The following is a 12,857-nucleotide window of genomic DNA, read 5'->3' as shown; positions in this document are numbered from 1 at the left end:
TGAAACAGATACTTCAGAGCCAGGTATGGTGGTGCATGCCTGTGATCCCAGCACTCAGGAAGCAGAGGCAGGAGGATCTCAAGTTAGAGGTCAGCCTGGGCTACAGAGTAAGACTCTGTCTCAAAAAAAAAAAAAAAAAAAAAACAAACGGGAGGGACTCATGAAGCCCCAGCCCCGTCCTGGGGCTATATAGGCAGTTAATAGTTGCTAGTGGGAGGGGCTCTCAAGGCCACACCCCTCCCTGAGAAGCTATTGGCAGTTAGTGATTCCTGGGGAGAGACATTTTCTTCAGTGGTGTAGCCAGCCACTGGTAAGTTGCCCAGTGTCCAGTAAATAACCTCCCACCCATGCTTATGCAAGCAACCTTAATTAAGCTCAGTAGGTCAGACACACACAATACAAGTGCATACTACATTAAAGTAGTAGAGGACTTTTTGGGAAGAAGAGGGGGTTCAGTAGGAGTGGGAGGAGGATAATGGGGGTGAATATGATCAAAATACGTGATATACATGTATGAAAATGTCATAATGAAACCCATTATATAATTAATGAATGCTGGTTTGAAAATAAAAGCTTGGTGTGGTAACTCACGCCTGTAATCCTTGCACTTGGGATACTCCAGCAAGAGGATTACCACAAATATGGAGCTAGCTGGGGCTACTTAAGACCCTATCTCCAAAAGGAGTAACTGTTAGTTCTTTCCTCAAATCCTCATTTCATCCAACATACATAAGGACACTCTCAACCCTTCTAGATGGAGATAAAAATAGCTCTTGTTTCATAGGCTCTGACATTTAACAGCTGGATGATGTGATGTAGGAAAGAAGACTCATGTGTTCCATCCCTGTGGTTGTCATTACTCATTAGAGTGATGGAAGAGACAGGAGTTATTTAAGGATTAAGGACTGTCTTTATTCTAGAATATCCATTGTCCATTGAAAGCAAAGTGACAGTTTTTCAAGCATCATTTCTCTAGGAATTTCTGTCTTCGGCTAGTATGAGACAGGGTTTCATGTATCCCAGGCTGGCTTTGAACTCACCACACTTGGTTTATGTGGTGCTGAGACTCAAACTCAGGAGTTTGTTCATGTTAAGCAAGCAATCTATACCCCCAGTCTTTTTGTTTGTTTGTTTGTTTTTAAGATAGGTTCTCATATAGGCCAGGACTCACTGTGTAGCTGAATAGATTTTTTTGTGGAAATTTCAATATTTAGAAGGCAATTAACCCATGGTTCCAGTTTTTACAGTTAAATTCTTGTTTCTGCTGAAATGTATTTGTTTACTTATGATTGACTTCAGTACTAGGGATTGAACACAAGGCTCCATGCATAGTAGCAAGGCTATATTCCCAGACCTAAAATTTATTTTAATGAACTAAGGCCAGGCTAATATGGGGAGAGACCATAAATGATAGCTTTCCTGCTTTTGCTTTGAACCCATTCATGAGTCTTTAAAAGGAAAGAAAAAAGATGTTTAACTGGTTGTCTTGGCATCATTACTGAATAAACCTTTCCCCCATTGCTTTGTAAAGCCACTTTCATCACATTCTCTAATACACTGGGGAGTTTGTTTCTGGATTCCCCAGCCTGTTCTGGAGAGACAGATGACCATTTCTTGTTATGCCTCTCTTTAAAATCCAAGATGCAATCCTGGGTTGGGCCTGTGTGAATCTTGAAGTTAGAACTTTCACAGACACTAAGAAATTGTCACATAAATCAAGAAGCAATTTTATGCTTTCAGATGAATTGGTTTACTTGAAGTGACAAGGAGCAGATTTAATTGTTCCAAAGCTGAAAGAAACATCCTACCCCTAAAACATGCCTTATGATATTGTCATCATTCATAAATTTGCTTGTGCCTGAAATTAGACCATTAGGAAGTATTTTATGTGGTCTGAGACTGATCTTAACTGCTACTGAAGAGCAGTTTTCCTTTGGCTCTATGGGCAGTGTATAAACTTGGATCTGAGTGATGGCAACCACCAGTGAGACTCCTGGAGAAAGATTAGATTATCTGAGTGAAATGTGAAACCTTGGATAAGTTCATCTTTCTGGACCTCATGACCTTACGTGTAAAATGAGGGATAATAGTTTTGAACATTAAATACACATAGCATACCTTGGTAGGTGCTTGATGCATAGTGAGTACTCAGTTTTAGAACTGTTATTGGCTTAAGAGTGCTCAGATGCATCAAGATGGCTCCGTGGGTAAAATTACTTGCTGAATGAGCTTGACAACCTGAGTCTGATACTGGAACCCACATAAAAAATGCCAAATGCATCTGTAATCCCAGCACTCCTCCATTGAGATGGGAGTAGGAGACAGAAGAATTGCCCTGATAATCTTGTAAACCAGCTAGCCTGGAGTATGCAGCACAGAAGAAATGAGAGAGAATGTGTGTCAACAAGGTGAAAGGAGAGAACCAACTCCTGAAAGTTTTTCTAACCTCCACATGCTCCATGGTATATGTGCACCTGCACACACACATTACACAAAAACACGAGAGAGAGAGAGAAAGAGAGAGAGACAGAGACAGGAGAGAGAGAGAGAGAGAGAGAGAGAGAGAGAGAGAGAGAGCCAGAGAAAAGTACATATTCAGGTTAGCTTAAAGAGAAAAAAAGAAGGGAGTGTTTAGAAAGTTATAGAAGTGTTTAATATATTCCCAAGGTAAGAAGCATGCCTTGGGCCTCAAAGGATATAGGACTCTGAAAGGTAGAGCATGACCAGAAAGAGAAATTTTACTTTTCTCCTTTGACAGCTTTTTCTTTTTCTTTTTTTCTTGGCATCTTTTTCACTGCAGTAACTGATTCTTATTTCTCCACAAACCAGCCAACATGATTTGCTCCCAGAATGAGAACCACTGTCCTGAGATAATGTGGGTTGTACCAAGAGAGTCTGACAATATAATAAGAGAGAATAGAGCAAAAACAATTCTGGCCAATAAAGTATGGAGGGCTAGAGATGTGGCTTGGTTGGTAGAATGCCTGCCTAGTATGCAGGAAGTCTTGGGTTTGATCCCTAGTACACATAAACCAGATGATGTCGAATGCCTGTAATCCCAACACTCAGAAGGGTGGAAGCAAAAGGATCAGAAGTTCAAGGTCATCCTCCAATACGTACAACTTTGAGGCCAACCTAGGCTACGTGAGACTCTGTCTCAAAATAATATATAAAATAAAAGGGCCATTGAGATGGGTCAGTGGGTCAAAGGTGCTTGCCTTAAAAGCCTGGCAGCCTGAGTTCAATCCCCAGAACCACATAAAGGTGGAAAGAACCAACTCTACAAAGTTTCCTCCAGCTCCATGGCATGTGCACATGTACACACACACACACACACACACACACACACACACACACACTAACAAATGAAAATTAATAAAAACACAACAAAAGAGAAGAGAGACCTGTTTTTGCTTTAAACTACTTAGCCTTTAAAAAAATGTCTTACAGGCCAGGCATGGTGGTGCTCGCCTTTAATTTTAGCACTCTGGAGGCAGAGGCAGGCGGATCTCTGTGAGTTCAAGCCCAGCCTGGTCTATGTAGCGAGCTCCAGGCCAGCTGAAGCTACAAGGAGACCCTGTCTCAAAAAACAAAAACAAAAACAAAAAAAAAAACAAAAAAAAAGTCTTACAACCAGTTAGCAGTTTTTGTATAGATTTCCAAAGATATAAGCTGCACATAGTGGTACAGGTCTGTCATATGAACACTTGGATGGCTAAATCAGAATAATCCCAAGGCCAGTCTGTATAGTGAGGCCTTTTCTGTATAGTGAGGCTTTTTCTCTAAAAACCAAATAGATAATTCTGTCCTATAACCAGTTATCAGTTTTCATATAATTTTCTAAAGATTGTGTGTATGCACATGAAAGAGTGTGTATATTTTTTTAATTCCTTGACATCACCATTTAAAAAATTTTTTAAAGTTTTTGTTTATATTTTATGTGTTTTGTGTGCATATATGTAAGTGGACCACATGTGTGCAATGCCTGCAGAGGTCAGAAGAGGGTATTGGATGCCTTCAACACGGAGTTATTGATGCGATGGCTTGTTAGCCACCATGTGAGTCCTAGGAACTAACTCAGGTCCTCTGCAAGAGCAGCCAGTGCTCTTAACTGTCTCTTTAGCCCTGCATTACTTTTTGCTGAAATATAGTCTATCATACCGCTTTTTAAAAATATCTGTATTTTGGAACCAGGCATGGTAGTACACATTATACTTCTGTAATCCCAGAGCTCAAGAGGCAGAAGCAAAATTGCCATGAGTTCAAGACCAGCCTGGGCTACAATAGAGAGGTTTTTTTTTTTTTTTAAATAGATACAACTATTAGGCCAGACATGGTGGTGCATGCCTTTAATCCCTGCATAGGCAAGTGGATCTCTGTGAGTTTGAGGCCAGCCTGGTCTATATATCAAGTTCCAGGCCAGCCAGGGTTACATAGTGAGAGCCTGTCTCAAACAAAAAATAAATAAATTCGTAACTTTTAATTTTTATTTTAAATTTTCATTATATCTTGTTTGTGTTGGCATTCATGTATCATAGCACATGTAGAGGTCAGAGGACAATTTGTGCAAGTCAATTCTCTCCTTTTACCATGTGGGTCCAGGAGATCGATCTCAGGTCATCAGGCTTGGCAGCAAGTCCCTTTTTTCTCATTGACCTATCTTACTGTCCCAACAGAAAGAGTTCTAGGCCATCAAGTTACAAATTAAAAATTTTTCTCAAAAATTAAAAAAAAAAAAAAGACTAGATGAGATAACTCATTGCTGTCAAGCCTGAAGATTTGAGTTTGAGCCTCAGGATCCATATGGTGGAAGGAAAGGCTCCCCAAATTTATCCTCTGACTTTCACACACACATGTCAAGGCATATGTATACACACCTGTGCACATGCACACACAAAAAATATAAAAATTTAAAAAGACAGCCGGGTGTGGTGGTGCACACCTTTAATCCCAGCACTCAGGAGGCAGAGACAGGCAGATTGTTGTGAGTTCAAGGCCAGCCTGGTCTACATAGTGAGTTCAGGTTAGCTGGGACTACAGGGAGACCCTGTCTCAAAAAGACAAAAAAAAATTAAAAAGAAAAATCAAGCCAGATATGGTGACCGCACACTTGAGCCTGAGGTAGGAGGATTACCATGGGTTTGAAGCCAGCCTAGGCTACAGAGTGAGACACTGTCTCAAAAATCATGCTAATCTCTGTAACTTTCTGACTTTATGTGCTGCCAAAGCTAGTATGCAACTTGAACTTTTAATGTATTGTTTTTCCAATGGCAAAATTTTAAAACCAGAAAAATGATAACTAAGCAATTAGTATTTGAGATTTAGGCATCTATTTCCCATATTGCACAGTTTGGCCACCTAAACCATTATCTCTAGTTACACTATCAACCCTCCAAGATCTCCTCCAAGTAGCTCCAAAGTACCTTGCATGTCACCTCACTGGTATAGGGGGTGATAGATGTTGGATTGGAGACCTGGCTTTTGCTTTTTTTTTTTCTGGGACTAACAGCTACAGGCCCAATTTTGAACTATTCAAACCTCTCCTAGCTTTTGTAAACTTCCTTACAAGAACTGGAAGCAGTTTTGTATACAGTAAGCCCAGAAATAATGCATGTATACACATGCAAAAGCTGTAGTTCCAAAACTCCTCTGAGTTCAAATACCTAAGGTAATTTTCTTTCCTGAGACTAAGGCTCCCTCTTGTGGAGATATGGAGATTGCTATTATATCTCCTTCCTGGGGGGAGACAGGGTCTCACTCTGTAGCTCAGGGTGCCTTGGAACTCACTATGTAGTCCAGACTGATCTCAAAATCTCAATCCTCCTACCCTAGTTACCCTAGTACTTTGATCACAGGTGTGAGCCACCATGTCCCTCTCCAAATTGTTCTAGTTTTTGTTGTGGTTTATTTATACTGGGGAATTGAACCTAAGCACTCCCACTTGCTAGGTAGGTATTCACTCTGTCACTAAGCTATATTCCCAGCACCACTCCTCTCCCTTTTAAGTTTATTTTGAGATAGACTCTCAGTAAATTCCGCTCATTAAATTAACTCACTCTGTAGCCCAAGAAACTGTTTGTTTGAAGACAGGGTCTGACTATGTAGTCCTGGCTGGCCTAGAACTCAATATGTAGACTATGTGGCCTCAACCTCACAGAGATCCATTTGCCTCTGCTGCTGAGACTAAAAGAGTTTGCTACCATTCCTGGCCAAGAAACTCTTAATGCATTCCAAAGAGAGAAATAAATAATTCTCTGGACACCGTGTAATATAATTTGATGTTAACAACAACACAAATGGAAAGGCTTCCCAAAGGGAAAACTTTAAACATACTGTTATTTTCATGCTTATAATCCAGTGTCCAGGAGACTGAGGAGAAGGATTACTGTAAATTCAAGGCCAGCCTAAGCCACAGAGTGAGACCTTGTCTCAAATAGAGCAAAACAAACAAAAGAACCCCACCCCCTACAATGCACTATTAAACCATTCTTGGATCAAAGGGGGAAATTCAAAACAAATTACAGAATTTTTTGAAAATAATAATGAAAAATCTAGAAAACACTTAAAACAGCTATTAGAGAAAGATTTGTACCATATATTTATATCAATTTTAAAAAATGGAAAAATAGCCGGGTGTGGTGGTGCACGCCTTTAATCCCAGCATTTGGGAGGCAGAGGCAGGTGGATCTCTGTGAGTTCAAGGCCAGCCTGGTCTACATAGTGAGTTCTAGGACAGCTGGGGCTACAGGGAGACCCTGTCACAAAAAGACCAAAAAAAAAAAAGGAAAAATAAAAAGGAAATGAGAAATACTACAGCCCCAAAAAGCTAGCGAGAAACTTCAAGTTAAACTAAATGATACCAGAAGAAGGAAGTAACAGTAAAAATCAGTGCAGAAGTCAATGGTTTTAAGGGCTAGGGGTGTAGCAAGGGATTTTCCCTTGTCTAGGATGCACAAGGCCCTGGGTTCAATCCTAGCACTGCCAAAGGGTTGCAGGGTGGAAACATTTTTGAAGTACCTTTTCCTTTTGTTCCTTGATAAACTATCTCTATTTCTACCACTTTAAAAAAATATAGAAACTACAACATTTCATTGAGTACAGTGGTGCAGGCATGTAATCTAAACCACTCAGGTGGCTGAGGCAGGAGGATCACAAGTTCAAGATCGTCCTGGGCAATCTAAGGATAGCTTGTCGCAAAATTTGAAGTAGAAACACAAAAAGGGCTAGAGATGTAGCTCAGCAGCACAGCACTGCCCCTTGGTTTCTAGTCCCAGTACTAAAATTAGAAAAAGAAACTGAAGAATTTCTCTATAAAACAAAACAGGCCTACATAGCTTCATAGAGGATTCTGTTGAATTTTATTTTTTTAATTTATTATTTATTTTTTGTGGCACTAGGGATTTTTTTTGTGATACTAAGATTTATTTTTGTGGTACTAGGTACTACAGAAGGAAGAGTGCATACTGAGCAGCACTCTATCACTGAGCAATATCCTCAGTCCTTTTTAAATTAATTAATTAATTAATTAATTAATTGGTCTTTTTGAGACAGGGTCTCCCTGTAGCTACAGCTGGCCTGAAACTCACTATGTAGACCAGGCTGGCTTCAAACAGAGATTCACCTTCTTCTGCCTCCCAAGTGTTGGGATTAAAGGCGTGCACTACCACTCCTGACTCTTTCTAAATTTTCTTTTTTTTGTCTTTTTGAAGCATGGTCTCCCTGTAGCCCCAGCTGTCCTGGAACTCACTATGTAGGCCAGGCTGGCCTTGAACTCACTGAGATCTGCCTGCCTCTGCCTCCCAAGCTCCCAAGTGCTGGGACTACAGGCCTGCGCCACCATGCTCGGCTTCTTTTTAAATTTTTTATGCAATGACTTTTCCTGCTCTGGCAAGACTGCTCAGTGGGTAAAGGTGCTGCCACCAAGCCTGACAACCTGAGTTTGCTCCCTGGGTCCCACATGGTAGAAAGAAAGAATTAACTCATGCAAGTTGTCCTCTGACCTCCACATGTGCAGTGTGTCACGTGCTTGCACATGAAATCACACATACACATAATACATTAAAAAGAAATTGCTTTTCCAATTCTTTGTGTACCAGTACCTCCTGTGGATGCCAGAGGAGAAAGAATGTTGGGTATCCTCCTCTGTCATTCTCCATTATTCCTGTGAGGCAGGGTCTACTGAACTGGAGCTCACATTTTTTACCTAGGCTGGCAGTCGGCAAGCCCCAACTATCCTCCTATTTGCCTACTGCAGCGCTTGGGTTACAAATACATGTGAGACCACTCTTGACTTGATACATGGGTGCTAGGATATGAATTCTTGTTCTCATGGTTTCTCAGCAAGCACTCAATCCCTGAGCCATCTCTCTAGGCCCAGTGATTTTTAAAAATTATTACTTTATGGGGCTGGAGAGATGGCTCAGCAGTTAAGAGCACTGATTGCTCTTGCAGAGGATCCGGGTTAGATTCCCAGCACTCACACGGTGATAAACTGTCCTTAACTCCAGTTCCAGGGGAATCTGGAGCCCTCTTCTGACCTCCGCGGCATTGCACGACACGGGTGCACTCACATACATGCAGGCGTTGCACTGCCTGTATGTGTATAGGTGCACCCGTGTCGTGCAATGCGTATGGAAGTTAGAAGAGGACATCAGATCACTTGGAACTGGGGTTACAGATGGTTGTTAGCTGCCACGTGGGCATTGGGAACCGTACCTGGGTCCTCTGCAAGAGCAACCAGTGCTCTTAATTGCTGAGCTACCTTTCTAGCCCCACCCCCTCTTTTTTTTTTTTTTTTTTTAAACAGGGTATCGTAACTTAAACTGGCCTCAAAGTCAATATGAGGGCAAGATGAACTTGAGCTTCCTACTTTTACCTCTCAAGAACTGGAATTACAGGTATATGTCACTCCACCTGGCCCTTCAACTTCTTAAACTATTCTAGAACAGGACAAAAGAAGCAGAACTCCCAAATCCATTTAATGAAGTGCATAACATTGATTCTTGTATCTGAACTTTAGAGCCATGACAAAAACTATTGATACTATTCAAAAAGAATAATATCGATGAATTTCATATTTTCTTTTTTTTTCTCTCTCTCTTTCACTCTACCTCTGCCTCCGCCTCCCGAGTCCTGGGGTTAAAGCTGTGCACCACCACATCCAGCCTTGATTTAAAAATTTTATACAAACATCAGCAAGCAGAATACAATAGCATGTTAGAACAAGACCAGAACCAGGTGTGGTGGTGCATATCTTTAATACCAGGACTCTAGAGGGGCAGGAGGATCACTACAAGTTTGAGGCCAGCCTGGAATACATAGCAAGTATCAGGGTAGCTAGGGCTACATAGAAGGACCACGTAACAAACGCTGAGCACAGTTGTGCCTGCCTTTAATTGCTACAGGGGACCTTGTTCAAAAAAAAAAAAAAAAAAAGAAAAGAAAAAGAAAAAAAGAAAAGAAGGAAGAGGAAATGAAAAAGAAAAAAACCACTCAAGCACGTAAAATAAAAATAAAATGTTTTTAAAATGTTTTGAAGAGTTGGCTACAGTACAAAAGTTAATGAGTTAATACTTCTACTTTCCAATGTGACAGATATCATATGCATTTTTTAGAGTAGGTTTCCCTCTAGTGGAAATTAGTTTTATACTCACTGCACAGCACAATAAACAATTCTTTGCCTATTGTCACCATATTCTCCACCTCTGGGGAGAAACATGTGTTCTTAGGTCCTTGAAAACACTTTGTTTGAGCAAAAGCTATTCTAAGAAGCAGATATTTCTGACACATAAGTTTAGTTTTGAGGTGGCTTTGTCTGATAATATCTATGCATTGTATTCCTTACTATTGTATGTAACTTGTTATTGTATGTCTTACATGCTCTTAGCACAATATTTCCTGTGAACTCAACTCATCTATTATTTTAGTACTGAATAAAATATCAGGACTGAGAAGGATCCACATCTATGGACCATGAGTCTCAGGTCCTCTGCCTAAAGCTTCATCTATGTCTCCCGTCCTTTCAAGTCTTCGTCCACTCAACTACTACACTGACATATGCTACAGTATGGTTAAAACCTGAGGACATTGTGTTAAGAGAAATAAGTCCATCTTACGCAGACAAATATCTTATGACTCCATTTGTATGAGTCAAATTCATAGTGACAGAAATAAGCTGCCAGAGCAGGGAGAAGGAAATGGGAATTATTGTAATTGGCACAGAGTTTCAGTTGGGCAAGATAAAAAGAGTTCTGGAGATGGATGGTAGTGACGGTTGAACTGTATACCAAAAATGGTGAAGATAGTATGATTTGTTATACGTATTTACCGTAATAAAAAGAATGTAATGTAACCTTACTCTGGACTGCTAAGGATTAAGGAAAGTAAGTACCAGTGGCTGAGGCTACCCTGAGGTGGCATGCCTCATTTTAACAATGTGCCAGAAGGAGCCGGGCATGGTGGCGCACACCTTTAATCCCAGCACTTGGGAGGCAAAGGCAGGCAATCTCTATGAGTTCGAGGTCAGCCTGGTCTACATAGTGAGTTCCATGGAGCTGGGGCTACAGGGAGACCCTATCTCAAAAAAAACAAAAAAACAAAAACCCACCCAATGTGCCAGAAGGTATGTGTCTCTGTGATGGTTAATCTTGCCAATCTGATGGGATTTATAATCATCATGGAAACCAACCTCTGAGTAGGTCTTCACATGGGAGGTGCTAGACTGGATTAAAGAAGGGGGGAAGACTCATCCAATATGTGGGCAGCACTATTTCATGGGCTGAGAGGACCTAGACTGGATGAAAAGGAGAAAGCAAGCTGAGTATCAGCATTCTCCTTCTGCCTCCTGTTTATGGATGCACAGTGACCACCCCCTCACACTCCTGCTGTGATGGAGGACCCTCTGTGAGCCAAAATAAACCCTTTCTTCCTCAAGTTGCTTTTCTCAGGTGTCTTGTTGCAGAAATGAAAGCACCAACTAGCTCTCTCTCTCCTTCCTCCCTCCCTCCCTCCTCTTTCTCTTCCTCCTCCTCCTCCTCCTTCTCTCTCTCTCTCTCTCTCTCTCTCTCTCTCTCTCTCTCTCTCTCTCCCTCTCCCTCTCCCTCTCCCTCTCCCCCCCCAATGGTTTTACCATGTGGGTCCCCAGAGACCAAAATCAGGTCATAAGGCTTAGCTGTAAGCACCTTTACCCACTGAGCTATCTCACCAAACCCATCTCATTCTTTTAAATACCTGCTTAGTGTGCCATAGCACAGCTCCACTTTTTGCATACTCTAAAGTAATTACCATCTTTGTACATCCACCCTTTTACTGATAGGTTTTTTTTTTTTTTCAATAGGCTAGTACTAAAACTATAGTTTTTTTGGGGGAAAGCCAATGACTGTGTTGACCAGCTTTGTGTCACCATAACAAATACCTAAGACAATCAACTTCCAGACAAAAAAGTTGTTTTGGTTTGGTGTGGTTGTTTTTCTCAGAGCTTTAAAGGTTTCAGCCCATGATCACTTGCCCCTGTTGTGTCAGATCTGTTGTAGCATATCATGGTGGGAACATATTACAGCCCAAATCTATTAACCTCATGGCCAGAAAGTGAAAGAGATAGTGGCTGGGTCCCACCAGCTCCTTCAAGATCATGTTTACAATGTTTCAACAGGTCCCAGCTCCTATTTCCACCACTTCTCAATAGCACGAAGCTGGGACCAAGCCTCTAATCATGGGTTTCTACGGGAACTCTTACCTAAACCACAGCAGTATTTTGGTATATGGTTGCCAGGTATGACACTTCAGAGGACTCTAGCTTATGCTTCTGTGTTTTTTTTGTTTCTGTTTTTTTGTTGGTTTTTGTTTGTTTGTGTGTGTGTGTGTGTGTGTGTGTGTGTGTGTGTTTGAGACATAGTCTCCCTCTTAACTCCAGTTGACCTGGAACTCTTGTAGACCAGGCTGGCCTTGATCTCAGCCTCCTGAGTGCTGGAGTTCCATGCACTGCATGCATCACCCTGCACTCTTATATGTTTTTTTTTGTGTGTGTGTTTGTTTTTGTTTTTGAGACAGGGTCTCTCTGTAGCCCCAGATGACCTGTAACTCACTATGTAAACCAGGCTGGCCTTGAACTCACAGAGATCTGCCTGCCTCTGCCTCCCGAGTGCTGGGTCTTGTATGTTTTTAAAAAAATGTCTCACGTCGGGTGCACGCCTTTAATCCCAGCGCTCGGGAGGCAGAGGCAGGCGGGTCTCTTTAAGTTCAAGGCCAGCCTGGTCTACATAGTGAGTTCCAGGACAGCTGGGGCTACAGGGAGACCCTATCTCAAAAAGACCAAAAAAAAAAAAAACTGGCCTGGAGCTGTTGAAATCCTCCTATCTTAGTTTCCCAAGTGCTGGGATTTCAAGTGTGAGTCGTTATGCCTGGCTGGGATTCCTTTCTTATGAATTACCTTTTTATTTCTTTTTAAGTAAAACTTTATTGCATTTTTATTTATTGTGTGTGTGTATGTGTCTGTGTCATGGGTATGGGGCACACACTTGTAATGGTGTACACATGGAAGTCAGAGGACAACTTGCAAGAGTCAGTTCTTTCTTTCCACCATGTGGGTCCTGGGTGTCGAACTTAGGTCATCAGACTTGGTGACAGTTGCTTTTATCCACTGAGTCATCTCCCAGGCCTTGTGTGTATCTTTTGCCTGTTATCTGTTGGTTTGTTTCTTTTCTTAGCAAGTTGAGATAATCTTTGTATATTAGAGATACCCTTTATTAGTCATGTTTTGGAATTATAACATTTTTCTGGTTTTTAAACTTAATTTTATTTTTTAAATATTTTATTATTATTTAAATATTTTACACTATTTATTTATTTATTTATTTATT

This window comes from Nannospalax galili, unplaced genomic scaffold, assembly GCF_000622305.1.
Source record: "Nannospalax galili isolate Female #2095 unplaced genomic scaffold, S.galili_v1.0 scaffold484, whole genome shotgun sequence".
Classification (NCBI taxonomy): Eukaryota; Metazoa; Chordata; class Mammalia; order Rodentia; family Spalacidae; genus Nannospalax; species Nannospalax galili.
This window is presented reverse-complemented; position numbering follows the sequence as displayed.